Source organism: Microtus pennsylvanicus, chromosome 6 (assembly GCF_037038515.1).
Source record: "Microtus pennsylvanicus isolate mMicPen1 chromosome 6, mMicPen1.hap1, whole genome shotgun sequence".
Lineage (NCBI taxonomy): Eukaryota > Metazoa > Chordata > Mammalia > Rodentia > Cricetidae > Microtus > Microtus pennsylvanicus.
The window spans coordinates 122034536-122060342 of record NC_134584.1 but is presented as its reverse complement, the minus strand read 5'-3'; the positions used below and the strand labels follow the sequence as shown (position 1 = coordinate 122060342).

The window sequence follows — 25807 nt, the reverse complement described above, 5'->3', positions numbered from 1 at the left end:
GGAATGCTCAAGGAAGGAGGTAGGGGTATGTTTTACTGTAGAGGTTTTAATAAGAATTCATAGAGGACACAAAAAGGTAAGACTTTGATAAAGGTTTGGTGATTACGTTGTTTGGGTTTCTGTTAAACTCCATCTTAGCCTATTGATTGAAGTTTGTGATAGCCCAGTTCTGATTCCTTGCCTAGGGGAGGAAAGGATAACAAACTAATCCAGGCTATCAGATAATCATAGCTGGTCTTTCCCTCACCTTTTCCTGTTGAACCTTGCTCCCCACTCCCCACCCCTCTTGTAGTTTTGGAGCCTGTCCTGGAACTAGCTGTTGTAGACCAGGCTGTCCTCAAACTCACAGAGATCTACCTGCCTCTACCTCCTGAGTGCTGGGACTAAAGACCTGTGCTACCATCTCCTGGCTGGATCTTGTTTTTTAGTGTTGAGAGTAACACTTGCTATAAAGCAGACCATCAGGTGTGAGCCCTTTACAACCCCAGACCAGCTAAAGCAGTACCTTAGTAACATCTTATTTGTTAGACCCTAGAACTGTACTAGACTTAATTTGCTCTTTCTGTCTCCTTTCAGAACATATTGCCCTGCTGGAGTTCATACCTAGTCCTGAGCAACATTGACTTTTTGCCATGGAATCTGTGAGTATTGCTTATTGCATTTGCTGTTGGGTTTGATAGAGTTTGTGTCTTATGAGAGTGATTTTGTTGAAAAAAAAAATTGGGTTGATAGTCTTATTTACAAAATAAACTTGCTTCTTCCATACCACCTCTAAATAGTTTGCAGACCCCAGGAGTTGCTGTGTTTGTATAGCACTATGAGCATGTTGTATCAACTGTTGTCATGAAGGATAACTTTGGAAATGATCAGGACAGATCTGGGGCTTGTGAACTGGCATCCTGTGCTGCTGGTTTGGGAGCTGTTATAGGGGGAGAACTGTAACTTTCATGGTTTTCCTGTCTTGAGGCCAGGATTGTATGGTCAGTTGGAAGAAATGGGATCTTTGGCTGATATGTCCCAGACCTCTTGAGAGTGACTTGCAGCAGCCCATTTGATCTTGGGTCTCACCATGGGATAAAAGTTTCTCTTGATTCGAGACTAGCCTGGTCTACAAGAGCTAGTTCCAGGACAGGCTCCAAAACCACAGAGAAACCCTGTCTTGAAGAGACTTATTTTGGCTGGCATAGTGTTTCTCTTCTCTAATGGAAGAATTGATAATTGGCAAGAAAATTTTTTGGCATATTTCAGGGTTTCATACCTTGCCCAGCTATTAATGTTTTCAAGTAGGTAAACCCAAAATATTATCGTTTTATGTTATTTTAACAGACCTCACTGATACCTCTTTAGTGAATTTTCTCCATCCATCCATCCATCCATCCATCCATCCATCCATCCATCCATCCATCCATCCATCCATGTCACCATTGAGTTTGGCCCCTTTGAAATGGATCTGACCACTCTTTCTTTCTCTTGAATTTCTTGAAGGAAAGGAAACTGTGGGGGCTGGAGAGATGGCTCATGGTTAAAAGCATTTGCCTTTCTTAGAGGACCTGGGTTTACTTTTCAGAACCCACATGTTGACATACAGCCATCTGTATCTCTAGCGCCAGGGGACTCAGGCTCTTTTCACCTTCGTGAATACCAGGAAATGTGCAGTGCCCTTGTGTAGGCTGTACACACACATTTAAAAAGAGAAAGATCTGGGTCTAATATTAGCACTAGGGAAACAGAGAGGCAGATCTGAGTTTGAAGCTTGCCTGATTTACATAGTGGGATACATACACGGCAGCCATTGTGAGACCATGTGTTGAAAAACAGAGGTGGGGGCGAGAGATTGAAAAGAAAGGACACTGGCTGCAGGTCTTCAGCTATTACAGAATGTTAGCAATAGGTAGAAGCTAGCCTGGCAGTGGGAGTGCCCCCCTCCCCCCAATAAATTTTTTAGGCTTTAAGGTGGATTCAGCTTCTCAACTGTTCAAAAATGAGGAAGAAAAAGACAGTAGTATCAGGGAAGCCAGCCACATATACCTGGAATTGGAGCTATATTTGTGAATTTTAATGAGTAAAAGGGAAAAACAAAATGCTGCATTTTTTTATGAAAATTGATTGTTAATATTTCATGAATCTAGTGATGTATTTCTCTGACTTGAATAGAATCATATTAGTTTCGTTAGCCAAAAGAATGTAGACTTGGCCTACTTGGCCAGGTGTCTGATAGATAGATAGATAATTTGAAGAAAGGAATTAAAAAATATTTAATGTGTATGAATGCCTTGCTTGCAATGTTGTGCATCACTTGCATCTCAGCTCTCAAGGAGACCACAAGTGGATATTAGGTCCCTGGAACTAGAGTCACTCACACACAATAGGTGCTGGGAACTAACCCAGCTCTTATGCAAGAAAAAGTGCTCTTAACTGCTGAGTCATTTCTCCAGTTCTTAAGAAATTTTACATCATATCAGCTGTTGTTTTTGTTTTCGAGCTGTACAGAAGCCCTAGCTATCTTGGAACTCACTTTGTAGACGAGGCTGGCCTTGGAACTTAGCGATTCACCTGCCTTTGCCTCCTGAGTGCTGGGATTAAAGGCATGAGTGGCTGCTGCTGTTGTTTTTGAAGAGTCATGATAATGTAGCCCAGATTGACCTCTAGTTCATAACTGTCCTTCTTTAGAAGCTCATTTTCTGTGATTATAGCATGAGCCACACCCAGCAATATTTTGGTTTCTGAAAGTGGTATGGCATGATAATAAAGGCAACGTTATTTATATGAGAAAAACCTTAAGTTTCATTTGTATTTGTGTGTGCATGCATATCATTTATTAATTTTCTTTGTGTATGGGTGGTTGACTTGCACTTAGGTCTGTGCATCATGCGTGTGTCTGTTGCCTGCAGAGACTAGAAGAGGGTGGTGGGTCCCCTGGAACTGGAGTCACACAGAGTTATCAGCTGCCATATGGATGCTAGGAATGTAACCTCTAGGTCCTTTGGAAGAGCAGCCAATGCTCTTAATTGGTGAGCAATCTTTCCAGCCTCTCAGGTTTTATATTTTTAATTTAACATGTATATTCAAAATAGAAAAGTAGAAACAGGATCACAAAATGGAGGCCATTCTAGGCAACATAGTTGGGCTCTGTCTAGATTAGCAAGATTTAACTAGAAATAAACACGAGGCCAGGAACATAGTCCATTAAGTGCTCCACATGTGTGATGTCTTTAGTTAAACACTTCCAACCTGCAGGCTTGTATCTTATGTTGCTCAGGGTATCTCTGAACTTCTAGGCTCAAGAGATCCTCCCACTTTAGACTTCTGATGCTAGGATCACAGATAAATAAGATTTTACTCAGCAAAATTCATCATTGTTTTGTTTGCTATAGTGTAGATATTATAAGTCATATGAAAGAGTGTGACATGCTTTCTGTCCTAGTATCCTTGAAAGTACAGTCTATGAGCAAGTCTCATGTACTTGCAAATGGACAACAGTCCTCCATTCTCAATAACAACAAAAAGATTTTGCCTAGCAAAACGTTCTAGGTACACTGGAGGTACCTGCTACAGGATCATCATGGCTGGAGGTAGGGAACCAGGAACACTGTCCCAGAGAACCCTACGCCTTACCTAGGATGACTAGAAATGTTAGTGTAGCAGGACATCTGGTACATTAAAGGTAGTAAAGCACACTTCATTTCATTAAATAATATGCGTAACAGTGCTGTAAAGATGGTCCAGCAATTAAGAGCATTGGCTACTCTTTTAGAGGACATAGTGCGCGCGCGCGCGCGCACACACACACACACAATATGTCTTAATTATTTGTAATTCCAGTTTCAGGATATCTGGTACCCTTTCTGGCCTCTAACAAAGTACACCACACAAAAGTGGTACATAGACACTCATGCAAACAAAACTTTATGCACATAAAATAAATATTAAAAACACGCATACCGGTATTTACTGAGGTTTATTTGTTTATTTTCTCATAGTGTTTCTGTAGCCTATGCTGGCCTGGAACTTTACATCAGTCATCTGTCTCAGCCTCCTTAGTGCTAGAATTACAGGCTTGCTGTTACCAGCCTGGCTTCTTCACCTAGTAATTTATCAATATGACTGCTTGCTAAATAAAGGAGTTAGTTTTCTAACCACGAGGTTAGGATGGGGACTGCAGGAAGTAACTGGGAAAGGCTGTTCAGTGTTTTTGAGCTTCCTGAATGTCAAACTTGTTCACCATCTATAAAATCCTGATCTGATGGTGTTAACTCTTCTTGGCATTTTCCTGGCGTCTTTTTCTCAGTTTCTGTGTTGCTCTGAAACTCTCTGTAGACCAAGCTGGCCTTGAACTCATAGATTCGTCTCCTGCTTCCCAAGTGCTAGAATTATAGATGTGTGCCATCCTTGCTTGGCATTCCTTTTTTTAACCTTTTTTTAAGTGTTGGAGTTTCTATTGATTTTTGTCTTAACCTCTCTGTATTAGTTACTTTTCTGTTGCTGTGTTTAAACACCATAATCAAAAGCAGTTTATGGAAGAGAGAGTTTATTTTGACTTTCAGTTTCAGAGGAATAAGAATCTATCACTGTTGTGGGGAGTCATGGCAGACGTGGTGCCAAAGGAGGAAGCTGAGAGATTACATCTTAACCTGCCATGGAACTAGAAGCAGAACGAAACTGTGAACCCTCGAACTTGTCCTCAGTGACACAGTTCTTCCAAATAGCATTAATAATTGAGGATCTTTTGAGTATTGATCTTGATTTGAGCTTTTTCAGGGACAGTTTTCACTCCAACTGTTAGAGCTTTTCCTAGTCTGCATACTTTTAAGTACCTTACCTTTTACTGTGCTGTGTTTTTCTTTTGCCAAGATGACAGACACCATCTTTTTAGATAAAAACCTGTGCCTGGACACTACATGTGTCCTGTGCTTTGCTCAAAGGTCTCCTGGGCTTCTCTTTTTCTAAAGGAGTGTTGTTTTACCCTTTATCCAGCCAGATGCTCGTCTCTGAGCTCTGTGCTGTGGCCACTTTTGTTCTCCTTTCTGCAGTCTTCATCCTGCCCATTACTTCATAAGCACCATTCTGTCCTCTTCTTGTCTGTAGGTACTAAATGAAGGTGGTTTGTACGCAGACAAGAATGTTGCCTTCTCACAGTTCATGGTGTGTTGACAGAGGTTTCTGTCCTGCTCAGTCCCACAGTCGTTCAGTTCCAAAGAAATACACAGAGGCCTACATTAATTATAAACTGGTTGGCTTATTAACTCAGACTTCTTATTAACTAACTATTACATCTTACAGTAACCGATAATTCTTGTTTGTGTCAGCCATGTGGCTTGGTACCTTTTATCAGTGAAGCAGTCTCATCTTGCTTTCTCTGTGTCTGGCTTCTCTGTGACTGCAGACTCAGCCTTTCTTCTTCCTAGAATTCTCCTGTTCTTGTCGTCCTGCCTCTACTTCCTGCCTGGCTGCTGGGCCAAGCAGCGTTTTAATAAAGCAGTACAACTGATAAATCTTATAGGATACAAGATTATTGTCCCACAGCAGTGGTGGTGCTTTTGCACCTTTTATTGGGCCAGTGACTTCTTCAACTTCTTGGATATAGGATCCAGAGCATATATGGAGGGTTTTATTATGTCTGATTTTGCAGCAGGGTTTCATAAGCAAGTAGTGACCAAGCCTGTGCCCTTTCTGCAACTATGCCTGGGGGAAATGTCTGTGCTGTGATTAAGCTGCTGGCACAAGGTTTGTCTGTTCTAGAAATGGTTACACATATGCATAACTCAGAATTAAAGATCATGAAGGACTTTAACCAGTAAAGTAAATTTACTGTTGTTTTTACAATTAAGAAACAAGACGGGTACACCCAGACTTAGGACTGTGATGTGTTCTGGCTGGAGTATTGCTAGAAGTCAGGTGGGATTCTCTTTACTGAATCTTTCACATTAAGAAACTCTTAGAAGAAACCCTATTGTAGGGTTAGGTGCAAGGAGACTTTCCTTGGGTGGGTGTTTAGGACCTTACATCCCAGTAGCATTTATTTTGGTAAATAATTGTAGCATAGTCTGGGCAAGATGAGGTGTTTAACTTGCACAGCACTGTTTAGCAAGTATATGGTGCTTATTTTGCTTTCTTTTTGTTGCTAAAGAGGACATCTGTTGTAAGTCAATGAAAATCTCTTGGGAGCACAGGTTCTGGAGGAAGAACTCAATCAAGCTAATTCAGAAGTAACCAGTAAACAATAAAGTGTTTGCGCTCCATCATGTGATGTTATGCTTATCATGTGATATTAGTTGCATCTGAACTCAAAACTATGATTCTAGGCAACGTGTTTTACATTATTGCTAGGGCAGGATACAGAAAGGAGAACCTTTGAGCACTTACTTTCAGGAATTTTGTGCACGTATAGAGTTTGAACCTAAGAGTCTTAGTAATGTTAGGTAAGCACTCTAGCACTAAGTGACATACTCAGACCCTCTTGAGTTTAAATAGAAACATAGTTTAAGATGGTTTGTGGTTTAACTGTTAACGATGAGTTCTTTCATATTTCTCATTCTATATATTAGCAGTGTAATTGTGATAATTTCATATTTGTAGTACTTTGAAAACCTAAGAGAAACTTGGTTTTGTGATATTTAATCTTTAGAAGGTCATACAGGTAAGCTGATGTGTAGTTGGACTTTTCTTTGGACTGCCAGCTCATAAATAATTACTCAGACTTACTAATTATGAAAGCTTACCGTTAGCTTGGGTTTGTCCCACTTGCTGTTACGACTTAAATTAACCCATATTTTTATTAATCTGCATTCTACCTCCTGGCTTTACCGCTCTCCCATTCTCTGTGTCCAGTACATTCCACATCTCGAATGCATCTCCTGCGCATCTTGATTATCCCTCCTCCTCTCTCTGCCTGGAAGCCCCACCTCTCTCTCCTGTTTAGCTACTGGATGGTTAGCTTTTTATTGCACCAGTCATAGCAGCACACCTTCACAAAGTGTAAAAATATCTGGTAACATTTTCCCCTTTTGTCTGAATAAAAAGGGAAGGTTTTAACTCTAACTTTGTAAAACTATATACAATAAGAACAATTATCGAGTAAAGATTATACCTACACTGTCCAGTTCATTTTTATTTGGCATATTTGGAAAAAATATTCTATCTATCCTATCTTAGTGAGTCCAGACATTTATATCTAAACTACTTTCTATAAAAATTTGTATTACCAGGCCCCCAAAATCCTTGTAGACCTAAAACATTTTCTTAGATAAACAACTTAAGCTTTTATGTCTCACAATCTTACAGACTTGACATCTCTTGTGTAAGGTGTTTTTTTTTTTTGTAAATTTGGTTACAAAGAAAACAATATAGCTGTGTAGTCTTTAACCCCTACCAGAGAGCCAAAAAAGATTTAATAATTACCTAAAGAAACAGAAAATGTAGAGCAAACAACTTTCAAAATTATAGAAATGACAGAAACTCCTTGCTGCCTGAATAGTCACCGAAGGTTTCTCTGTAATGTTGGGGCATCCATTTTCAGCCTACAGGCATAGAATATCTGACAACTTTTCTGTTCAGTAGGAATTTTGAAGGACTATCCTATTTTGTCTTGGGAAACTTTGACAGTCACTTTCTTTTGTATCTTGCTTGCCCAGTTTGGACAGCATACTGTTATAGTAGTCACCGCAAGGGCAGTTTTTTGCCCAAATGGCTAGCTTTACCACATTGAAAGTAAACTCCATATGAAGTAAATTGGTGCTTCTAGGAACAGATATGTCTCGATATCACGAAAAGCCTTATGTTATTAAAACATTTTAGATGCTATGTTCTGTAGGTCTTTAAAGTGTTTGAGACAATTTATTTGATATATATGTTTGACTTTGAAAACATACCTAATGTAACTATAACTTTTATTTTTATAGACAACTATTAACTTGTCTTTATTATCCTAAATAGCTTTCAAGGACTAAAACTATACATTTTTAAATGAACTCCATAGGCATAATACCTTAAACATTAGTAGAAACATAGATTCAGTATAGCAAAAATAAACTTAAATTTATATCAGTATACAAAACTCCATACCAATATATTTGAGACTTAGTTGCTGTTTTAGTTTGAAAGTAGATTCAGTAATCTACCCTTTTATCCTGTCATTTCTATATCTTTTTTTTTCTTTTCAGAAAGAGATCCTATACTCCCTTGCTTAGTTTGTTTTCTTATCACGACCAGGAACAATTTGCAACCAACCTCTCTAAATGATGACAAACTTCCATAACTTACTGAATGACCAAAAAACCACCCACCTTACCTCTTGGGAATGCAGGCATCATGTTTTTAAAATTGTTGTCTAGGGGCGATGGCATATTTTTTAAAAAATATTTATTTATTATGTATACAATATTCTGTCTGTGTGTATGCTGCAGGTCAGAAGAGGGCACCAGATCCCATTACAGATGGTTGTGAGCCACGATGTGGTTGCTGGGAATTGAACTCAGGACCTTTGAAAGAGCAGGCAATGCTCTTAACCTCTGAGCCATCTCTCCAGCCCCGGGCGATGGCATCTTTAGGGAACCCTGAGAAAATTGAGATAATGGTCAAGTCCTGGGAGAACTAGGTGTTTTCCAGTCTTGGTATGATGTGAAAGTGCAGGGTTTATCTGAAGTTATGGCTGGATACTCTGTGAAACTGGCCCATTTCAGCTAGCAGCTTTCAAGTTACTCTAAATGCAGAATTTTGAGAGATCTGCAAAAGGCATTTTGAGAGGCTGAATCACTTGGGTTGCTTGCCTTTATTTGTGTATGGTTCTTTTATTTTCTTCTGAAAGCACAATCTTTTAAAGCTAACACAATATATGTATTAACATAAGTATGGAATGTGCAGTGTGCATAAGTCAATTAAAGATGATTTTCAGTTTTATGTTCGAGCAGATAAAAGGCATCTGCTAACTGTATAAGTTGTTTGGACTGTATAACCACACCCCTCGCCATGCTATATGAAAGGATGACATGTAACTGTATAAGTGTATTTGGACTGTATAACCACACCTCTAGCCATGCCATATGAAAGGATGACATGTAAATGGGGGTAGAACTTTTTCCTGACTCCTGGTCTCAAATCAACATATAAACGCTCATATTAATTACAGATTGTTTCGCCTATAGTTCAGACTTATTACTAATTAGCTCTAAAATTTAACCAATTTCTATTAAAATACATTTAGGTGGTTTTACATGTTCTCTAACGCATCATGTTTCTCTGGCAGCTGGCTTACATTTCTCTTGACTCCACCCTTCTGTCTCCCTGTATCTCCATTTGGCTTTCCTGCCTAACTTTATTTTGCTTAGGCCAAAGCAGTTTCTTTACTAACCAATGAGAGCAATACATATTCACACCATACAGAAGGATTATCCCACAGCATTGGCATGTAATAATGATTCATGAGGACTTTGTAGCCAACAAGTTTTGCTTTTTTATGTCTCATCCAGTCTTAGAGCTGTTCCCATAGTAGAAGAGTCAGTCAGCATTTATATCAACTGTCTTAAAGTCTCACAAATTGGCATGCCAGTATGCTTGACTAAATCCACGTAAAACCTGAGAAAATTTGGAAAGGAATTCTAGACACTGAAAAACAAAGTTTAGTCACACTATTTTTTTTCTTTCTGATGGGCTCTGTTTGCAGGTGGCAGGCTGCAGCTCCTTTAAGAGAGATCTTCCTTACTTAGTGGCAGCAAAAAAAAAAAAAAAATAAAAATAAAAAAGCTGTCAGCAGCGAACTCCAGCTAAGAAATGTTTGAATGTCGCTTGTGTGCCCACTCTGGGTCAGGAGGAAAGTAGCTGAGTCCATGGCCACAAACTCAGCACTCTCCACTTGGGCAGGCATTTGAATCAGGTCTACTAGACCTGCACAAGCAGGAGAACATAGTGGATTTAGCTTTTACTCAGGAAAAAACAAACAAGGAGGGGGATTTATATGCTGCCCAGTGCTACCCAGAGTTTAGGTGGTGAGGATGGCTCTCACCTAGCAGTCCTAGAGCCTGAGGTAAACTACTTCCATCATATTTAAAGACTGAGAGCAAGGAGCCAGCCCCCAGGGCTGCTGAGACCAAGCTGCTTAGCATTTTAAAAAGTGCTTCTGGACAGAAAAGGATTTCAGATACACAATAGGACAGATTCAGACATAAAAGACCTCTAAAGGAGACACAGTGTGTTTTTAAAATTTATGTAGGCTTGGGAGAAAAAGAAAGAGCATAGAGAATTATAAAAAGAAGTAAATGGTTTATACAAAACAAAACACAGTCTTTAAAAAGAGACAGAGTACAGATTAAAGGAGTAAAGATAATAAATATTAAAAAGTAATAGAGTAAAAACAAATAAGCCACATGAAAATGGAAAATACACAGAGAGTCTGGATTATGTATATTATTGTGTTTTCTTTGAATTTTTTTGACTGTGAAGAAGCTAAGTAACCAACAAATATACTTTTAAGGTTTCTTGTCTTCAAAATTTGGGCCTAAGGATATGTTGCTTTGAAAAAGAGGTTCTTCTTTTGTTTTCACGGAGGATAATAAGTTGTGGAATCCTTCCAAACTAATGTGGTTTGATGGACCACGATCCCCTGAAAGGTTTCCTTGAACACTCCTCAAAAAATTACTTCACTTCACAAAAAGCAGGAAGCAGTTTGGAGAGAACTATGCTCAATTTCCCAAATATTGTTTATAAATAGTTGTTTACATTTAAATGGGGTGTGCTATAGAGATGGATACTTTGCATTGTTATGAATCTTGGTTTAATGATACAAATTTAAGGTCATTTTTGTTATACTGTATGTGTATACACATACATATATACATACACATATTTTCTTGAATAAGGTATTGTGTTTGTGTATAATTAAGTATAGGCTAATAGATAATCATCTATAATAGTTATGCTTGTAGGTGTGTTAGTTAGATTTTCTAGATGGACAGATGTGTAATTTAGATGGATCTGCATTCTTCAAACCTTTCAAAGACTACAGAATATGGCATTTAAAATGTTTTAAGAACTTAGACTTTTCATGACAGTGAGACACATCGTCTCCTGGCAGCACCAAGCTACTTTAAGAGGATGATGGGCACCGAAGATGTTCCTTATGGTGTTGTTTAGCCATTTGGGTAAGAAATTGCTCTTGCATGGAGTGCTTGATGCTATGCTGTATGAACTGGACATGCAGGACCTACAGAGAAATGACTGCTGAACTTGCCTAACGGTGAGATGATCTTTTGGGGTTCCTGCTTCATGAAAGAGTCTGCCAGACATTTTATAGAACACAGAAGAACATGACTGAAAACTGGCAATATAGGTGGAACTGTCTTTGAAATTTTTTGCTTCATGGAAAAGTCTGCTGGATACTATGGGCCTGTGGGCTGAAGATTGGATGCCCCAACGATACAGAAGAACTTTGGGTGACTGTCCAGGCAGCGAGATGTCTCTGTGAATTCTAGAGTTTTGGAAGTTGCTTACAATGTACTTCCCGTTTACTTAGGTAATATTATATCCTTCTGGAGTCTTTGATGGAGTTGAAGAATATATAGTTTTCCTTAGTTATGATACAAGATAAAGTAGATAAAAATATTGTAATTAGAATTCTTACTTGATACCTGTTTTGTTATATATAATTTTTCCATGTTAAAGTTAAAATCTTCCTTTTTATTTAAACAGTATGCTGTGAATACTATTTATTAATAAAGAAACTGGCTTGGCATGATAGGGTAGAACAGAGCTGTGGGGGGCACTAAACTGAATGTAGGGAGAAGGAAGGGCAGAGTCAGAGAGAAGCCATGTAGCCCCAACGGAAAATAGAAGCCAGACAGAACTTTACCCGGTAAGCCACAGCCATGTGGCAGTACACAGATTAATAGAGATGGGTTAGTTTAGGATATGAGTTAGCCAGAAATACGCTTAAGCTATTGGCCAAACAGTATTGCAAATAATATGGTTTCTGTGTGATTATTTCTGGTGTCTTGCTGGCTGGGAACCAAACAAGCAGCCTCTTAAAACACTTTTTCATGTCTGTAGCCAACATTTTATCTTGATTAATTTTGAAGAGAACCATAAGGTTTTGTTTCCTATGGAAACAAAGCATAATATCTCTCCCAATGCAACACATTTCCCGCTTCCATTTTGAAGCCAAGACATCTCTATATAGGCTGATTTAATTCAGCAGGTCCTTTCATGATCCAGTGTTTCTCAGCAGCTGTTGTTTGCTCCTCAGCATTCAAAAAATTCAAAGTCAGCAAAGCACCGTATAGGATCCAGATGCCCTGTGTATTTCCCATTTTTACGTGCCTTTTAAAAATGATTACTTTATTCTTTCTTTAAAGACTATTATTTTTAAACTATTTAATTTTTCCTATGACTGTAATGTTTTTTACTGTATCTGTTTAAAGGTTTTCTCTGTCTGGACTGCTTTACTATGTTACTGCAACCTTCTCTTACCTCGTGAGCCATGCCTTTAATCTGCTGTGCAGCTCTGCACATGGTGCTGACTGACTCAAGCCTGCAGGCAGCTGCTAGGAACCCTGTCTGTATGCCGCAGCCTGCCTGAGAGACTGTTGGATTAGGAGGAGTGACTGTTTCTTGGAGGAGTGACCCATACCTTCATTCCTAAAGGGTCTGTGCCAGGATTAGGTTGTTGAAGTATCCCATTGACTTTAATCACAGTACGCGGTAGCACTAAGAGATGCCCCAAAGGATCTCCTGCACTCCAGACATAATTTGTCTTACTTTCGTTGTGGGGAAGCAATCCAATTTCTCCATGGCAATTTGGATTAGTCATTCCTCCTAACAATATTATTCTTTTCTTAGCCTATCGACTTAAGAGCATCAGAAACCAAAAGCAGCCAGGGGGAAGCCTGAGCTTCCAGTTCATTGGAATGTTTGCTGTATCTCCTGGCAGTTGTTCTCCCTCTTCTGGAGCCAAAACTTCTAGGTCAGCTGAACAGGAGCAAAAAAATTTCCTAGTGGCTCACTAGGGGTGATATAGTAAGTAGAAGTATTCCTTCTGCTACCCCTTGATTCTTAGACCCATGAGTCCTGGCTATGGGAGAAACTGTAGCATTTATTGGATGTTGACTCAAAGCATATACTTCTGGAAAACCCTGTCCCAGCTCTTTATGCTACTGCCACTTATTGGCATTTTAACTGTGCCCTCCAAATGCCATTCTGTCTTTCTGTCAGGCCAACTGCTTCAGGATGGAGGGAATATGGTAAAAGTCGTGGATTCCATGGTTGTGGCCCATTTTTACACCTCTGCTTGTGAAGTGAGATTCTTGATCAGAAGCAATACTCTGTGGAATACTATCATGGTCGATAAGGAATTGTATAAATCTATGGATGGCTGTTTTGGCATAAGCAGTATGAGCAGGAAAGGGAAATCCATAACCTGATATAAGTATCTACTGCAGTAAGGACAAAGTGTTGTCCTTTTCATGGAGGAAATGGTCCAGTGTAGTCAACCTGCCAAGAGGTTACTGACTGCTTACCCTGGGGGAATGATGCCCTATCTGGGTCTTAGTGTTGGTCTCTGCTGTTGGCCGATCTGGTACTCAGCAACAGCTGTAGGCAGGCCACACTAGGTGAGTAGAAGTCCATGTTATTGACTCCATGCATCCTGCATCTCTGCCACCATGGCCACTTTGTTCACAGACCCATGGGGCAGTGACAGGGATGGTTGAGGAAAGAGGCTGACAGTCTACAGAATGTGCCACCCCATCTACTTGATTATTGAAACCGTCCTCACTGAAGTCACCTTTTGATGACGATTTGCATGGGACACAAGTATCTCCACATCCTTTGCCCATTTGGAGAGCTCTGTCCACAAACTTCTTCCTCAGATGTCTTTCTCAACCAATTTTCTAATTATGCTCTTTCCAAGTCCCTGAACTTCTAGGCAATTTATCGGCAGCCCCCCATGGATCAGTGAATAGTTGCACATCTGACCATTTTCTCTTCTATACAAAATGTATGACTGCGTACTGCCTGACACCCCACTGTGAAGATATCCCTTTCAGGGTTGTCATAGAAAAGGATTATAATGCTGCATGTGTCCATTTCTGAATGGTGCCTGAATACCATGCAAAACCAATAGTAATTTAGACTTTAATCTTCTTGAGTCAAACAATCGTAGGACACATCCCAGGAAGCTATAGGTGTATGCTTGCTAGCAGACAGCATTGTAACAGGAGTAGAAACCATAGGTTTTTGGCAACTTCTTCAGTAATTTGCTTTATGCTTATAGGTCCTGCTTGGGGCAGATGCTGTCTACCTCTTCCATTTGTTAATGTATTCTTGCTATATATGTCTTACTTTATGCTTGGTCTGTCACATAATACCCTGCTCGTGCTGATCAGATTATGTTGCATGGTAACTTGGTGGTCCATTGTCAAACATTCAGTTTGTAGTATGGTCCAATAGCAGCCCAGGAACTGCCTCTCAAAGGAAGAATAGTGGTCTGCAGATGATGGTAGAGCCTTGCTCCAACATCCAAAGGTTTCTTTTGATTCCCCTGTATGCCCGCTGAAGGCTCCAAACATCATCCCTACCTGCCACTAATACGTCCATTGTCATCAGATCTGCTGGATCATATGGTTCAAGTGGTAGAAGAGCTTGAACAACAGTTTAAACCTGTTGAAGACCCTTCTCCTGTTCCAGGCCCCATAGAAATCTAGCAGTTTCCTGAGTCACTTGGTACATGGGCCAAAATAACACGCCCAAATGAGGAATGTGTTGTCTCCAGAATCCAAATAGCGTCACTAAACATTAGGCTTCTTTCTTGGGGGTAGGAAGGGCCAAGTACAACAACTTATCCTTCACCTTAAAAGAAATAACTCTGCATGTCCCACATCACTGGACACCTAGGAATTCCCTAGATTGAAAGCTCTTGAACTTTGGTTGGATTTAATTGTCATCCTCTTATGTACATATGTGTAACCAATAAATCTAAAGTGATTTCTACCTTTTATTCACTTGGTCCAGTCAGAATAATGACATCAGTAACTAGTAGACCAATGGATATTTTTGAAGAGATAGATGATCACGGTCCCTTCAAACTAAGTTGTGACACAGGGTTGTAGAGTTGATATTTTCTTTGAGGCAAAGCTGTAAAAGTATACTGCTGCGATTGCCAACTGGAAACAAATTGCTTCTGATGGTCCTTATGGACATCTGCATATCATGTGCCAGGAGATATGTTAATCTGCTCAAGTTAAGACACCATACCATATCTGGTACAACAGCTGCAATTGGAGTTCTTACTTGATTTAGTTTTTGATAGTTTATTGTTATTCTCCACAATCCATCTGTCTTCTTCACTGGCCAGATAAGAGAGTTAGAGAGAGATGTGGTGGAAACCATCACCCAGTACATCTTTCAAGCCCTTGATGGTGTCACTAATTTCTGTAGTCCCTCCAGGTATATGTGACTGTGATTCTTGATTCTCTATGATTCACTATTTTCCTCTGGCAGAGGCAACTCTAAAGGCTTCTCTTCAGCCTTTCCAATCTTAACAGGCCTCAGGAAAACAGTGTGAGAATTCTACCGATTTCTAAGTATATCTATTCCAATCATACATTCTAGGGCTGGGAAAATAGCCACAGGATGGGTTCTGGGATTCACTGGGTCTATTTATGAGTTTGATTTCAGCCAAAACTCCATTGATCACCTGACCTCCATAAACCCCTATTTTATTTAACTGGAGGGCCATAATGTTTTTTGGGTTTTCTCAGAATCGGCATCAATTCAGAACCTGTTTCCTGTAGACCCCTAAAAGTCTGATTGTTTTTTCCCCAGTGTACAGTTACCTTTGTGAAAGGCTGTAGGTCCCTGTTTTAGTTAGGGTTTCTGTTGTTGTGAAGAGACGCCTTGATCATGGCAACTCTTATAAAGGAAAGTATTTAATTGGGTGTGGCTTGCAGTTTCACAGGTTTAGTCCATTATCTTCATGGCAAGAAGCATGGCAGCATGCAAACAGACATGGTTTTAGAAGAAACGGAGAGGTCTACATCTTGATTCACATGCATCGGGAAGTGAACTGTCCCACACTAGGCATAGCTTGAGCATATATGAGACCTCAAAACCCTCCCCCACAGTGACACACTTCCTCCAATAAGTCCACACTTCCTAATAGTGTCTATATAGCCACATAGGATAAGTGTTGAAAGTCATGTTCTATGGGGGTCATTCCTGTTCAAACCACCACATTCTTTCTGTGAAAGTACTGGAGAAAGGTTAACAGTAAAATTCCTAGAAGTTTTATCAAGGCTGTTCCTCAAGGGAACCTGGCTATCGTTTTATACAATGGGTTCTGGGTCTTAATATTGACTCAGGTCTGTAAATTTGTTCACAGGCTTTGGTTCCCTTTGCCCTGTTCCAGTATAGCCTTTTTTCATTTGTTTGAGAATTTTTTTGCCCGTCTATAGAAATCAAACAAAAAATGCAATAGGCTCATGCCTGGAAACATTGTGACTGATTAGCTTGTACCAGAGGTTCATCCGAGTCACACCACCACAAAGCTCACATTTCCTGTGCTGCCGTAGGCCGCTATGGACATTGCTTCATCTTTGTTGCGCATTACAATAACTATGATCACCTTGCCTTTGGTTATTTAAGTGCTGCCACCTGGCTCCTGCTACTTCAGGGCCCAGTTTAATTAACCTGGTGCATTTAATCCATTCAGTTGAGCATCAGCATCTCCATCCTAGGTTCTGGCACAAGAGAAAGGGGAACAACAAAGCTTTTTAAACAGTCAGTGCCCTTCTCACCATTTTACATCTTACTGGATTAGTGAAACACGTGTCTTTTGGACTTCCCTATTGTGGAGGATTAAGTCCTACACAGCATACCTATTCTAACATTGTAATTTTTTGAGCCTTAAAATCCATCCCTTCATCAACACTAAACCAAGGGATATCAAGCATCTCCATCTTCTTTTTAGTAGGCCATCTTTTGACAAATGCTTTAGCCAACCATTCAAACAAACTTTTGACATCTTTTTAACTCTACAAGCTTCCATATTAAACATAGAATATTCAGTTAGTGAGCCCATATCAGTAAACTCAACCTGATCTAATTTTATGCTCTTCCCTCATCCTACACCCTTAAAATACATTCCCACACATATTCCCCAGACTTCTGCTTGAATGAATTAGCAAACTCATTAAACTCATTAGTAATGTAGCACACTCTCCAGGGACTGCACTTTCTACCTCCCCTCTAGGAACCTGCTTAGCCGTAAGTCTGGCTATGAATCTAGGGACAACTATTGGTGGGTCCTTAGGGAGATCAGATTGTCTTACCTAGCATTTCCTTCAGAGACAGTTAACTGCTGGTTTAACAGACAATGATGGATTAATTTTCCCAGTCAAAGGAGAAAAAGGCAATAATACTTAAGGGGTGGGAGTGAGAGAACATCTTTTGCTCTGAGGGTGGGCCCTTGAGAATCTTTAGGGTCCTCCCACGCATCTCCATTTCATGTTAGAGAATCACATTCTTTGCCAATTAATGCCCTTTAACTGCCAACACCCTTTGATGCCAGAATTTGAATTTTCTCTGTAATTCAGCTGTTGTATAATGAGGGCTTCTATTTGATTTTTCCACAACTTAATCTCTGTGGCTGCTGGAGGGACGCTTCTCTTCCAGGGCACAGATAGAAACCTTTAGAGTCTAAAGTTTCAACTCTTTATGTGCACCAGAAGGCAGTCGTCAGTTTTATGCTGATTTCTTTGTTGTCTTTTCACCATATTCTGAGATGCTAGAAGTTGGTTAATTTTGTCATGGAACACATTCTTTTCCTTTGTCAGTTTATCCATAGATGTTAGAAGTGACCATCCAGCACGACCATTTCCCTTTTTTTCCACAAATTATCAAAAGTTTTATATACAGAGTCACCAAATGCATTTTACCTCACAGTTTGTGAATCGGAATAATCAGATGCATTTGTCTCCTTAAGTTTATAAAATAGCTCACACTGTGGTCTTTCAGTACTCTCTGAGTTTCCAGGAGAGTTTTCAGTATCTGTAGGTGTTGGCAGATTGGAAAGCCTATTCCAGATATTCGAAAAATTTATCCTCCCACATCTGTTGCTCTGTAACTACTTCTGGTACCAGGGTTGTCAAGAGTAAGAAAACTTAGAGGATGAATTAATAATTAATGAATTAATATATTTGTTATATGAAGATTGTATAACTATAAAAAATGTGTGTCTTCACTTTCATTCCCCTTTCCCAGCCCCACACATGCAGAAATTCATTCATTCATTCATTCATTCATTCATTCATTCATATGTGTATGAACATCTACCTCATGTGTATGTGTTTTCATCATGTGCGTACCTGGTGTGGTGTCTGATAAGCTCAGAAGAGGCCATTTGATCACCTGGAACTGGAGGTATTGACAGCTGTGAGCCACTTTATAGGCACTGGGGACCTATGTTGGGTTCTTTGTAAGAACACCAAGATTTTTTAATTTTTGAACCAGCTCTCCAGTTGCATTCCCAATAAACATCGCCTTGTAGAACTGTTGAGTATGCTCCCTGACTAGGACTGGGTGTTAAAGTTCAAGTGGAATTCCTTTTTTTTTTTTTTAATGTTGCATTCATAATGGCAGCATGATGGCTGAGGATTGCCTGACCTATTCAGTGGTGGTCTGAGAGTCTTTCCTAGTTTGGAATTTCAGTCACAAGTTTTCTGTGCTTTGGATTTGATGCACTTTGGCTTATGTGGTCTTGTTGCACTCTGTGGCATGTAATGTGAGGAACATTCTGAAACCCTTTCTTGGGGAAGCTGTAGTGTTCTTAAAGGTGGTTTTGAGACCTTCCCAGTTTGGGAGAATATTTATCTTTTTAACCTGCTGTTATTGCTGAGTTGGGTTGAGTTTGCAAGTTACTTGATAGGCTGATTTCTTACGTATGAAACAGGTTTATCAGCTTCTTCATTTGTCTGCCCCACCTATACTAAACCTTGCTGTTCGTTTTGTTTTGTTTTTTGAGAACTGGTTTCTCTGTTACAGCTGTAGTTGTCATGGAAATCAGTTTATAGATCAAGCTGGCCTCAAACTCACAGAGATCCACCTGCCTCTGCCTCCTGAGTGCTTGGCACTGGGACTTGTTTCTTCTGCATGTACTGGCTTTTTGGGACCCTAGTTTATTTGTATGCACACTTTCCTAGGCCTGGATGGGGGGGAGGGCTTGGACTTCCCACAGGGCAGGGTAGCCTGCCCTCTCTCAATATTGGAGGGGGAGGGAGGAGAGGGAGCAGGAGGGCAATGGGAGGAGGGGAGGAAGTGGAAATTTTTGAGTGGGGGAAAAAAAAACAAAACAATATGTGGCTTCTCCAAGAAGTGTTGCTATCTGCTGTGTGAATTCAGATTCACATTCACAGTCTAACTCCCTCAATATATCCAAGAGGGAGTCTCTGTTTTAACTTTAAGTGTCTTAATCTTAGCCTTGATAACCGATCTGATTTGTAGTATTTGTTTTCTCAAAGTAGAAGATACTTTGTCAGTATACACTCTTTGAAACCTTTTGTCTGAAAAGTAAAAAAAAAGTTAAAATGTTGTGTGGTTTGCATCATTGTGAATACTAATTTAAAATCACTTAAGGGCTCTTTGCCGTAGTGCCATCTGATTTGGCTAGGTTAGATCTTCCTGGGCACTGCCCAGTTGGTTACAACAGAGAGCCTGGGGTTGAGATTGTAGCTCTTGCCCTGGAACATGGGTCAGAGCTGAAAAGAGTCTGTACATGGTGGAGAACCCCATGGTAGCCACATCTCTGTTTTGTATACTGTCTTTCTTTGTCACTCAGGCTAGCCTTAAACTTGAGAGTTTTCCTTCCTTATCCCTTTGGGTGCTGCAGTTGGAAATGTTTGCTACCATGCTTGACTGCCACATCCCATTTTAAGATGGTTCCTTTTTTTGCCACCCCTCACTTCTCTGGAGAACCTTGAAACTCCTTGTCAGCCCTTTACTTCTTTCAGCTAATAGTATTTCATGCTCTCATAGACGACTAATCCTGTTTGTTCCAAATAGTTGTAAATTATGAACAAATAAGAAGCAACATTTTGACTATGGGGTGGTCTGTGGCAAAAAATACTTGTGGTCATCTAGAACTGTATTAGAACTAAGAATGAGTAATGAATTCTATCTTTTCACCCTGTCAAAATCAGCTAAAACATTAGTCCGTTCTCAAATATCTTACTGTGTCTTACTTGGGTTAAGAGTTAATGTTTACAGCTGGCCATATGACGCTGCATGCCTCTAATTCCAGCAGAGAAATGAGGGTCAGGAGTTCAAGGTTAGAGAACCAACAAAGACAACATCACCCAAAACTAAAGAATTTATAGATAAATATAAATTAATGCCTCCAATATAACCTCAGTCTCTCTACAAAGAGCTTGTTAAAGTAAAATATAGGCATTCAGGCATTACTTTGCTGTGTTGGAAAGGGCGGATATCTTGTGCAATGAACCGAAGAGCTCTTTTTTGTTTGTTTGTTTTTTTGTTTAGTTTTTTGAGACGGGGTTTCTCTGTGTAGCTTTGGAGCCTGTCCTGGAACACGCGCTGTAGACCAGGCTGGCTTCGAACTCACAGAGATTCACCTGCCTTTGCCTCCTGAGTGCTGGGATTAAGTACGTGTGCCACCACCACTGGGCCAGATCTTTTTTCTTAAAACTGTATTATACTCATTCACTGCCTTAGAACAATTGATACTTTATTATTAGTAGTAAAATTGTTCATGGGCTTTGAACAAAACTGTTATCCTATCTTACATCAGCTGTCATATCACAACTTTATAGTCTAGGGGCTTAAGTATATATCCCCCTTTTGTGTCAGTGGCCCAAAAGCGAAGTGTGGGACTTGGACTTCTAGGGTAGTATGCTCTAGGTTCTAGGTCTGACCCAAAGGTTGGTGTGCCTTGATTTATTTGCAACTTCTTGTATCTCCTTCCAGTCTCTGCATCTGCTTATATTTGGCTTTTTCCAGTCTGTATACAAAGTTTCTGTTTATAAAAAAAAACCCAGCCATATTGGGTTTAGAGTTCACCCTCATGATCTATCTTAACTCCACTTGAATTTACCTGCAAAGATCTGTTTCCAGACAGCCACATGCTATTGTTCCATTCAGTATAAAAAAGAAAAGCTGTCTTACTTTTCTGCTGTAACTTTGGCAAAATGCATCTCATAAAATAAAGCATTTAATTTGGGGCTCACCTTTCCAGTGGGTTAGTTCATGTTGGGGAGCATGGCAGTAGGCAGGCATGATATTGGAGTAGTAGCTATGTGTTTACATATGATCTACAAGCTACAGAGACAGGAGGGGAGAGGGAGCACACTCTATCTGGGAGTGGCTTGGCATTTGAAACCTTATATTACCCCTAGTGACACACCTCACCTCCTCCAACAAGGCCACACATCCTAATTCTTCCCAGATAGTTCCAGCTGGCTACCAAGCATTCATTCAGTTGGGTTGTATGTGTGGCTCAATTTATGGAGAGCTTGCTTGGCATGCACAAAGCCCTGAGTTTTTTGCTTCTTCCTCCCCCCTCCAAAGAAGGGAACAAGAAGATGAGTTTAGAGGTAATCATCTTTATTTTATACCATGAGTTCATGAACTGGTTTGACTTACATAAGACCCTGTCTCAAATAAAATAGGTAAAGATGAGTGCTGTCAAGCCTGACAATATTGTTCTTTCCCCAGGACCATACTGTGGAAGGAAGAAAAAACTGATTCCTTCTTGAAGATGCACACACACAAGGAAGAGAGAAAAAAAATCATATACATCACCCCCTAAAATAAATGAAACATTTAAATAAGACATTTTGAATATGTTGTTTACTTTTTTATAAGACAAGTATTACTGTATATAAAGCTTTATTTTGCATTTACCTGGGACTGTTGGCATGTAACACTGTATCTGTGTGTTTTACAATGCCAGAGATAGAATACAGGAACTTGGGTATACTAGACAAATGTTCCATTACCTAGCTACATACACCCCAGGCCCACATGTTATTAATATTGGTCTTTTTTGTGGGACAATATATCTCACCAGGTAGCTCATGCTAACCTTGAGGTTTTGCTTTAGCCTCTTGAGTGCTGGAATTGCAGGCGTGTGCTACAGTGCTCAGCTCCTCAGCTATGACAATCATTGGCTATAAAATAACAAACAAATCTTTTTGTTTATAGCATTTCCTAGAGAAGGAAGCATGTTCACTATAGGGCTGTTGAAGTCAGTGCTGGGATTGAGTAGGTTTTTTTGTGAACCTTAGGGGTTAGGGTTCCAGTCATAAATACTGATATGACTATCAGTATTTAGATTGCAGCGGTATCCAAGATGGGAATATGGGTGGTATGTTGAAATTGGATGCTAGGTGATAGTGATACCAAGTCTTAAGGAATTTGTACTATAGTTATCAGATGCTGTTTTATTATGTAAACAGGGCATCAGGACAAAATGAATTGTTTTACATTGCCTCCAGATGTTGATGCAATGTTGTAATTCTTGTGGATTCAAACTGTACCCTAGAATACACTTTGTATTGTGGCAGATAACCACTTAGATTTTTAAAAATATTGCTTTTATTTTATGTGTATGAGTGTTTTGCCTGCATGTATGTATGGGCACCATGTGTATGCCAGGTTCCTGTAGAGTTCAGAAGAGGGTCTTGGAATTGGGAGTTACAGATGCCTGTGAATTCCACTATGTGAGTTTTGGGGACCAAACCTGGGGACTTTGTAAGAACAAGTGCTTTTAACTGCTGAACCATTTCTGTAGCTCCCAGGACAATTTTTTTTTAAAAATCCATCCTGCCCGCCCGCCCTCCCTCCCTCCCTTCCTTCTTCCCTCCCTCCCTCCCTCCCTCCTGTAATATGGAGGGCTGCTTTTTTTGTTCCCAGCTGCCCGGCTAGCTTAGACCCTAAATAATCACACAGAAACTGTATTAATTAAATCACTGCTTGGCCGATTAGCTTTAACTTCTTATTGGCTAACTCTTACTTTTTAATTTAACCCATTTTTAGTAAACTGTATCATCATGAGACTGGTTACGGGCTAAAGTTAAGGGTAAAACATCTGTCTCCAGAGGCTGCATGCCTTCTCCCTAACTCTGCTTTCTTCCCCCCAGCATTCAGTTCAGTTTTCCCTGCCTACCTAAGTTCTGCCTTGCTAAAGGTCCAAAGCAATTTCTTTATTCATTAATGGTAATCACAGCACACAGAGGGGACTCCAATATCACCCACCTACCTACCTACCTACCTACCTACCTACCTACCTACCTACCTACCTACCTACCTACAGGGTTTCTCTGTAGCTTTGGAGCCTGTCCTGGAACTAGCTCTTGTAGATACCACTGGCCTCAAACTAATAGAGATTCGCCTGCCTCTGCTTCCTGAGTGCTGGGATTAAAGTCATGCATCACCACTTACAATCATTTTTTAAAACCTAAACAGTGCCTGGAGATGTGGCCCTGTGATAGCAATTGTCACTATGTATTAGGCCCTTAAAAATTATTTAAAAAAAAAATGACCTCAGGTTACAGAAGTGAGCATAAAGTACAGAGTTACACACATACCTCCATATATCAATGTTCTACACTAGAGTAGTTTGTTTGTTACCATCAAGAAATGCTCACTGACACATGATTATGACAGAATTTAGACTTGACTTTACATAGGAACTTACTCTGGGCTCTGTGTTTTCTATGAATTTGACAAAACATAATGACATATATCTGCCTTTACAGCAGTGGTCCTCAGCTTGTAGGTTCAAACCCCTCTGGGGTTGTCTAAAGAACCTTTCATAGGGGTTACCTAAGACTGTTGGAATTTACATTATGATTCATCACAGGAGGAAAATACAGTTTTAACAAAAGTTAAAGTAATAACAAAATAGTTTTATGGTTGGGGTCACCACAACTTATGAGGTACTATATTAAAAGGTTGTATCATTAGAAAGATTGAGAGTCACTGCTGTATAATATCTTATAGAGCAGTTTTAATGCAAGTACCTCCCATGTTTTGCCTGTTTGACAGTTAGGAATCAGTTTTACCTTGCATTATATCTTGAATTAGAACCCTGCAGCATGTTACCAACCCCCTTTCTTTTCCTTTACTCTTTTCTGTTTCTTTCCTTTTTGGCGACATGGTCTCTTACATAGCCTGACCTGAAACTCACTATGTAGACCAGGTTGGCCTAGAACTGGGACCCGGCTTGCCTCTGCCTCCAGAGTCCTGGGATTAAAGGCATGTACCACCATGCCTGACTTGCTTTTTTTTTTTTTTGTTGTTGTTGTTGTTTTGTTTTGTTTTCCTGATAGGCTAATAGGCATTTAAGAACTGCCCATATCTTTATGTGGCCTCAGAGCTCATTTCCCTTTAACATTGATATTCCACTATGTAGATAAACTGCCAATCTACTACAGGTCTCTTTGTTCACAGAATATTTGACTTCTTGACCCTTTTAAAACATTGTATATCTGTTGTGGAAGAGACCAAGGTAGAATGTGAAGTTCCCTGCTGCAGGGCTCTGAGTCCATACGCACAGCTTGCTAAATATACGTGTGTGTGTGTGTGTGTGTGTGTGTGTGCTCTGTACAACATTGAGTTTATTTAATCAGCAATACATTGATTGCTAAATTTGCCCAACATGTTTGATTTTATGATGTGTGTGAACGTGAACTCATGACCTTCTGTCTTAGTCTTCCGATACTGGTATTAAAAGCATATGCTATCATACCTGGTTCCTTTCTGGTCATTTGAGATGGATGGATACTATACACAGATTTATAACCGTGTGTAATTGATGTGCACAAATTTATCTTGTAATTTGATGTTGCTACTTTAATCCCATTTAGAGTCCAGCCTTTGGATGAATTCTTGTGTCCTTGACCAGTTGGCAAGTTGTTCCCCTAAACCAGTATTAACTTAAGACCTCCAACTTCTTGTCAAGGCCCCGTGGAGGGACATGAGAAGATAGGAAATAGTGCTTTTTTGCTGTTTTATGGCCAGTTCTGCATGTGCTTTGCCAGGTGTGAAACGGGTTTCTGCCATCCTTGCTCATACTGAATCCAGTGAGGTACCCTCTGATCTCACACAACTCTTAGTAGGAGGTGCTGCCTCACACAGCAGAAGGTCCATTGCTGGGACCTTCCAGTGGTCACATTTACTTGGAAGAGCATCCTGGCAACTGGAAAACTGTAGCTTATTTTCAGAGAAATGCTCAGATTTTGTATGAACATATTTTCTCTCCTCTCATCCAGTTGACAGCATTTACTCTGAATCCAAAAGTTGAATACGTAAGTGGTCTTGTCACTAGTAAAACCTCAAAAGTGGGCATCTCCTTATATAATGCCCCTGTTCCCACGCCATAGGCCTTTATGTGGAGGGAACCTACAGAACTTTTGATTGTGTAGGTATATGAAAAAGTTCTATACGAATTCCATTTAAAAACAGCTACAGTAAACCCATTCATTACCTGTTGTAAGTAGAGCATTCATATTTAAAGTAACTAATTTCCCAAACAAAAAGTTAGTGCATAGAGATCTGTTGTTTTAAAATTTTACAAATCCCATAATGTTTGGATTTTGGGGTTATTAGAAGACTGCTGTATTGTTATATTAGCTTCCGAGTTCAGTTTTGTTATACCAAAAACCATACACACAATGGAAGAGTATTTTGAGCATAATTTTGAAAGTTTTCTAAGAAATGTTGGTGCCCTGCTTGCATTTCAGGATTTTTTTTTTCTGGGCCTTACATGATGAGTATGGATCTTTTTTGTTTGTGGGGGTTTTTTTTTTTG

At 39.8% G+C, this 25807-nt stretch overlaps 1 protein-coding gene across 4 annotated transcripts in view; it reads left to right on the top strand.

Moving 5' to 3' along the window:
- The window catches only part of Ankrd11 (ankyrin repeat domain containing 11), a 170750-nt gene that overhangs the window by 60033 nt on the left and 84910 nt on the right, over positions 1-25807 (top strand). For 3 of the 4 annotated variants that reach the window (XM_075977563.1, XM_075977565.1, XM_075977561.1), the window contains exon 2: positions 577-641. The gene's annotated coding sequence lies outside the window, so the exon portion shown is untranslated. Of the gene's footprint in view, positions 1-575; positions 642-25807 lie in introns of those variants that run through there. The other variant, XM_075977562.1, reaches the window with a different exon arrangement.